Below are 6,978 nucleotides of genomic sequence, written 5' to 3' on the forward strand. Positions count from 1 at the left end.
TATGTAGTGAGTCCCGATAAAGGTATTCACAAGATCCTCACAGAAGGTAATCCTACAGAACAACACGATGCCAAGGACTTCACCATAACTTTCACAGACATTATCAGGAGACGAGTAAGTGCAGTAGGATATGATCAGCGTTCCTGCAGGAGTTCTATAGGACAATATTGGCGTCCCGGTGTGAATGTTTACAGATTCCTACAGAACAAGAACCAGAATTAATAAAAAAAAATCCCGAGGCTCAGGACAAAAGGATATGACACGCGTTCCTGCAGGTCTCTTAAGAAATCCGGCAGGGGTCAGTGGGCTGCGGTATCGCCAGAAAGACCTTCACGGGTCACCTGGGCAACGCACGACGCCGCCGGGAGAGGAAGGCCTGACCTCTGGCACGGGATGTCGTGAGGGGCAATGATCACGTCCTTGTTTTAACGGAGAACATTATTATTTATTTTTTCTCAATCCGGAAAATGTGAGGAATGTGTGTGTGTGTGTGTGTGTGTGTGTGTGTGTGTGTGTGTGTGTTGTGCGTGTGTGTGTGTGTGTTGTGCGTGTGTGTGTGTGTGTGTGTTGTGCGTGTGTGTGTGTGTGTGTTGTGCGTGTGTGTGTATGTGTGTTGTGCGTGTGTGTGTGTGTGTGTGTGTGTGTGTGTGTGTGTGTGTGTTGTGTGTGTTGTGTGTGTGTGACTGTCACGGCCTTGAAGTTCCTCTTGAGCCCCGGCAACTTTTTTTTACGGTCACTTACAGTAATGAGGCAACTTCAGCTTACCAGTGAGACATCAGACCGTGCGATAACCTGCCTATGATAACCTAACTACGATGACCTGACTACGATGACCTGACTAAGATAACATGCCTACGATGACCTGACTACGATGACCTTCAGTACGATGACCTGATCAGTTCAATACCTAAGTTAAATCATCGGATTCAGCGAGTTAAGATATTATTAATTATCCTCAGGAGGTTAAAGCAACGTTAACTAAGATTTTAGGTTAGGTTAGATTAGGTTAGTCTAGGTTAGGTTAGGTTAGGTAGTCATATTAAAAGTCTCCTGTTCTTCACCGTCTCTAACAACCCATTAAGCATAGGAGTAGTTGATGTTCTTGGCAACGCTCGCAACCTAACATCTTCATCTGTAGGACGCCCCTCAGAGATCCTTAGTGTTGTTGAGGTAACTGTACGCGAGTCCTTGAAGATCCTGATGTGCGTTAGTGATTGTGTCTCGTCACCTATAGGACGCCCCTCAGAGATCCTTAGTGTTGTTGAGGTAACTGTACGCGAGTCCTTGAAGATCCTGATGTGCGTTAGTGATTGTGTCTCGTCACCTATAGGACGCCCCTCAGAGATCCTTAGTGTTGTTGAGGTAACTGTACGCGAGTCCTTGGAGATCCTGATGTGCGTTAGTGGTTGTGTCTCGTGACCTTACCTGGGGGACACGTGGGGATTTAATCATTGATCTTCGTCAGTCTGTATAAGTCTTAATGGCGGTGGTCGTCTTAATGCATCCTGTTCATCTCTCTCTTCAAAGATGATCTCAAGTCCTTAACTAGTTTAAGGTCATGAGGGCCCTAATCCTAACAGGCCCCAGTACTAACAGGCCCCAGTACTAACAGGCCCCAGTACTAACAGGCCCCAGTACTAACAGGCCCCAGTTCTAATAGGCACCACTCCTAATAAGCACTACTTCTAATAGACCCGTACTAATATACACTACTTCTAATTGGCCCCAAAGAGAGAGAGAGAGAGAGAGAGAGAGAGAGAGAGAGAGAGAGAGAGAGAGAGAGAGAGAGAGACATCTGCGAGACATTTATTCATGCAATTCAATAATATATGTGACGTGACGAGGTGATTCCAGATAGTTTGTGTTTCGTTCAGTTCTCGCCTCAAACATTAACAATACTGACAGTCATTTAACACGTCAGACTTTCACTTAAATCTTCCTAAGTCTTTTTAAAATTCTGAATTGGTTTTTTTTTGTGAGGCTGAGATTCTATGTTATGTTCTATTGTCCGTTTTGAGGGTTCTGGAGTCCCTTTTTTAAGTCCCGAAGTACTTTTTTTTTTTTAGTTTTGATGTCCATTTAAAGTTCCAGCATCCACTTAAAAGTTCTAAGGTTCACTTAAAGTTCCAATATCCACTTAAATCCTCAACGTTCACTTAAATCTCCAACGCCCACTTGAATCTCCACCATCCACTTAAAACTTCAATGTCCACTTAAATCTCCAACGTCCACTTAAATCTTTAACGTCCACTTAAATCTCCAACATCCACTTAAATCTCCAATGTCCACTTAAATCTCCAACATCCACTTAAATCTCCAATGTCCACTTAAAGTTCCAACGTCCACTTAAATCTCCAACGTCCACTTAAATATCCAACAATTACCATTCCCTTATAACAAGAACATAATACCTCCACTGCGACCATAAAAAAATTACTATGAAAAAAACAAGGAAAAAAATATCAACAAAAACAAAACGAAACAATCAAACAAAAACTACAAATATATATAAAAAAGAACGTGAGAGAGACAGCTGCTGCGGCCATAATAAAAACTAGGAAATAAAAATAAATTACCTTTGTCAGTCAAGAAGCAGTTAGTTGTCAGTCAAGGCAGTGGTGTCTGTTGCGAGTTTTAAAATTGTCAGGTAAACGTCTGTCTGTCTGTCTGTCTGTTCATGTTACTTTAGGGGCGTAAACATAAGTTTTACGATTTTGTTTTGAAGATGGGACATGTCAGCTTAAATATTACGTGATTGTTATTATTATTAGTAATAGTCGTAGTAGTAGTAGTAGTAGTAGTAGTAGTAGTAGTAGTAGTAGTAGTAGTAGTAGTAGTAGTAGTAGTAATAAATTCGAAACCTGAAATATGTGGCCTTAATCAACTTGAACAACTTTTACCTCTCCACAGACTAGATCTCGCCTCCCGACACACGACACCTGAAGGTCTAAGAATGTACAGACGCTACAGGTGTTTATACTTTACCTGTTTGGCCTCAGACATTTAATTAACCCTTTTAAATTAAGCTCGTAGTGCTGAGTCATATTTATAAAGAGTTTTTTTTTACTGTTGATGGCACTAATTATCATTTTTTTTAATTTATTCGTAATGTTAAGTTTAAATAATATTTGACATAAAGTATTTTGAATTAAGTTTGGAATGTGGGATTTTTTCACCTATAAGAAATCTATTTAAAGTCTAAGTCATTAATCACGGAATTAATAAAATAAACATATATTATTACGAGATTTAACCGGATTTTTATTCAAACACAAAAAATTAATTCCTGTATATGAACCAAAACACGAAATTTGACCAGGTAATTGTGTTCACTTTAGCACAAAATTCCCACGACAGGTTATCATTATCTAGAGAGAGAGAGAGAGAGAGAGAGAGAGAGAGAGAGAGAGAGAGAGAGATTCTAGGGGGGTCACCTGTTAGTGGGTCATATATATATATATATATATAATGTGTGAATATCTGGTGGACTCAACTGTATTTTTCACCGTGAGTTATATCAGAAATAACAACATGAAAAACAAAAATAAATATCCCATAAGCCAAAGATATATATATTAGAGTATCTACGATGTTAAAACCACAACCACGACTCTCAGGTAGATGAAGCCAGGTAATCAACAACAACAGGTAAACACGATATATAAACACCTATATCATCTACCTCTATGCTCACAGGTATTAAAATTATAGTTAAAACATAAAATATGAAACATCAAATTATATAAAAATTACTGAAATAATTTGATCATGTGTTTGTGACAGTGAATAAAGTATTTTGTTAATTTCTAGACAAATACATTTTTCTGTTTTATCTTGTACAAATAATAATGTTTTCACCGTACACATATATAAAGTAATTTAAGTAATAAGTAGAAGCTGCCACTTTATTAGATGTCTTCTTATTAATTATCTTACGTGTTAAGTATTATAAGTAAGCCTCTTAACAACGTATCGATAGCATCACTTAATTACTTACGTGTTATACTTAAGAAGATAATTGATAGGTTCAGAATCAGATAAGTTATAAAGTATAAACAACTTACACTACAGTCTTAGAGTAAATTCACCGCCATATAGTTCTACCTTAATCTCTAAACTGTTGCATAATACCTACGACCACTGCTAATTCTGGTCTCCAACTTTGCCTCATAACTTAAGTGAATCTGTCAGCTGCAACCTCAAGAAGAAAAACCTTACGAACCTTTTTTAATAATTTTACCTTTATGTCGTAGTATTTTAAGTGTGTTAGTTAAATAAATTCTCATTTAAGGGATTTTGTTTATTTTTAATTATTATCTTATGATCGTTTTAAGAATCCATGCATAATTTTTTTTTATGTCGTAACTTAAGTGAGTCAATTAGATGCGTTCTTTCTCAGAGTAACAGTTAGAACGTCTGAGGGATTAACGTGGTGTGTGGTGTGTGTGTGGGTGGGTGGGTGTGGGTGGGTGGGGTGGGTGGGGTGTGTGGGGTGTGTGTGTGGGGTGGGTGGTGTGTGTGGGTGTGTGTGGGTGGGTGTGTGTGTGTGTGGTGGGTGGGTGGGTGGTGTGGGTGGGTGGGTGGTGTGGGTGGGTGTGTGTGGGTGGGTGGGTGTGTGTGTGTGTGTGTGGTGTGGGTGGGTGGGTGTGGGTGGGTGTGGGTGGGTGGGTGTGGGTGGGTGTGTGTGTGGGTGGGGGGTGTGTGGGGTGAGGGGTGGTGGTGTGTGGGTGTGTGAGTGTGTGTGTGTGTGTGTGTGGGGTGGGTGGGTAGGTGTGTGGGGTGTGTGTGTGTGTGTGTGTGTGTGTGTGTGTGTGTGTGTCCTTGTAACATAGTCCTAACGAACGCCTTAATAAGACTGCGTATGGTCAACTGTGGATGAATTTTACGTCTGAAAGAGAAAAGAAAAATATCTCATTGTTAGGATAAGTTAGGTTAGGATAGGATAGGTTAGGATAGGATAGGTTAGGATAGGATAGGATAGGATAAGATAGGATAGGTTAGGATAGGATAGGTTAGGATAGGATAGGATAGGATTGGTTAGGATAGGATAGGATAGGATAAGATAGGATAGGTTAGGTTAGGATAGGTTAGGTTAGGTTAGGACAGGTTAGCTTAGGTTAGGATAGCTTAGTTTAGGATAGGATAGGTTAGGTTATGTTAGGTTTCTGGTTTTAGTGGCCGGAAATGTTTAAATTAGTGGCTCGTCGTCGGGAAATACCTGTGTGGGTGTACAGAGGCAGAGAGTGGGAGGGTGTAGGAGGCGTGAGGGAGGAAGGTAAGGTAATTGGTGGGAGAGGAGAGGGAGAGAAGGAGGGAGGGAGAGAAGGAGGGAGGAGAGAGGAGGGAGGAAGGTAATGGGTGGGAGAGGAGAGGGAGAAGGGAGGGAGGGAGAGAGAAGGAGGAGGGAGGGAGGGAGAGAAGGAGGGGAGGGAGGTAAGGTAATGGGTGGGGAGAGGAGAGAGAGAAGGAGAGACAGGAGAAGGAGGGAGTGGATGAAGGGGCGTAGGGATGGAGGGGTGGGAGGGGCGTGGGGAGGAGAGAGAGAGAGAGAGAAGGAGGGGTGGGAGAAGGGAAGGGAGGGGTAGGGGAGGGAGGGACATGGAAGGAGGAGGAAGAGAAGGAGGGGCGTAGGAGGGAGAGTATGTGGAAGGACACGCGTGGTGATCCTTAGTGCACGCTTGTTGAGTGTGACTGAAGGATACAAGGTCTTACACACACACACACACACATTGGTCAGTCAATACAATACTGGTCATTGACACTTTAGAGAATAATATGGCTATTCTTACGGCAGACTATTGAGAGAACTAGTTTTTTGCCGTCGGAACAATATATACCATTTAAGGTGAACGTCGGTAAGTCGCTTCATAACCCGGTACGACCTTCTTCACCTCCTGACGACACCTCCAGGAACACCAGAAAACAAAGATCTTGATATTAATCTCTTTTAAATTATTGTAACCTGTGATGACGATACTTAAAGCCTTTTGATGACTATGGTTTAAGTTATCGTCCTTAAAGGGTTATAGTTTAAACCATCGTCCACAAAGGGTTATAGTTTAAACCATCGTCCTTAAAGGGTTATAGTTTAAACCATCGTCCTTAAAGGGTTATAGTTTAAACCATCGTCCACAAAGGGTTATAGTTTCAACCATCGTCCTTAAAGGGTTATAGTTTAAACCATCGTCCTTAAAGGGTTATAGTTTAAACCATCGTCCTTAAAGGGTTATAGTTTAAACTAACGTCCTCAAAGGGTTAAAGTTTAAACCATTGTCCACAAAGGGTTATAGCTGTAATTTTATTTTGCTCTTTTAAGTCTCTTTCCATTATTGTAGAGCAATTAGACTTAACAGCAAATACAGACAGATACACACATACATTCTGCATTCATTCACTGCCATTCATTCATACTGCAATCAGTAGCAAACATACAACTCTCCCTTCATTCATCATCATTCCTTCATTCATACTTCTATCATCGTGTTCTGTTATGTTGTTTCCCTATCCATAACGGGAAACCCAAATATACCATCTGAGAAAAACATCCTTTCACGGACAGACTTACAGACGGACTCACAGATGTACTCACAGATGGACTCAGACAGACAGACTCACAGACAGACTCACGAACATCACATATTTCATAAACTCTAATCAACCATAATCAGTGGAATGGCTGATCGCACTATTGAGTCCAAAATCAAAAGGCATCATTCACGGTGTATGTAGAAGAAGTGTGTGGAGTTTGGTTACAGTACACTGATTAGAACTTAAGTTATTGCGTGGACAACATTGATTTGACAGCTAACAGACGGACGGATGGACGGACGGAGGGACAGCGTGGTGACTATAGATCCTCTTTCCTTGACAATTTTTTTTGGGGGGAGGAGGTAATGGAGGGGAAGAAAGCAGAAGGAAAACAAGGAGATGAAAAGGGAGAGAGGATATGAAAGAGAGAAGGGGAGGGTAAGACGAAGG

This window comes from Homarus americanus, unplaced genomic scaffold (assembly GCF_018991925.1).
Source record: "Homarus americanus isolate GMGI-L3 unplaced genomic scaffold, GMGI_Hamer_2.0 scaffold18453, whole genome shotgun sequence".
Lineage (NCBI taxonomy): Eukaryota > Metazoa > Arthropoda > Malacostraca > Decapoda > Nephropidae > Homarus > Homarus americanus.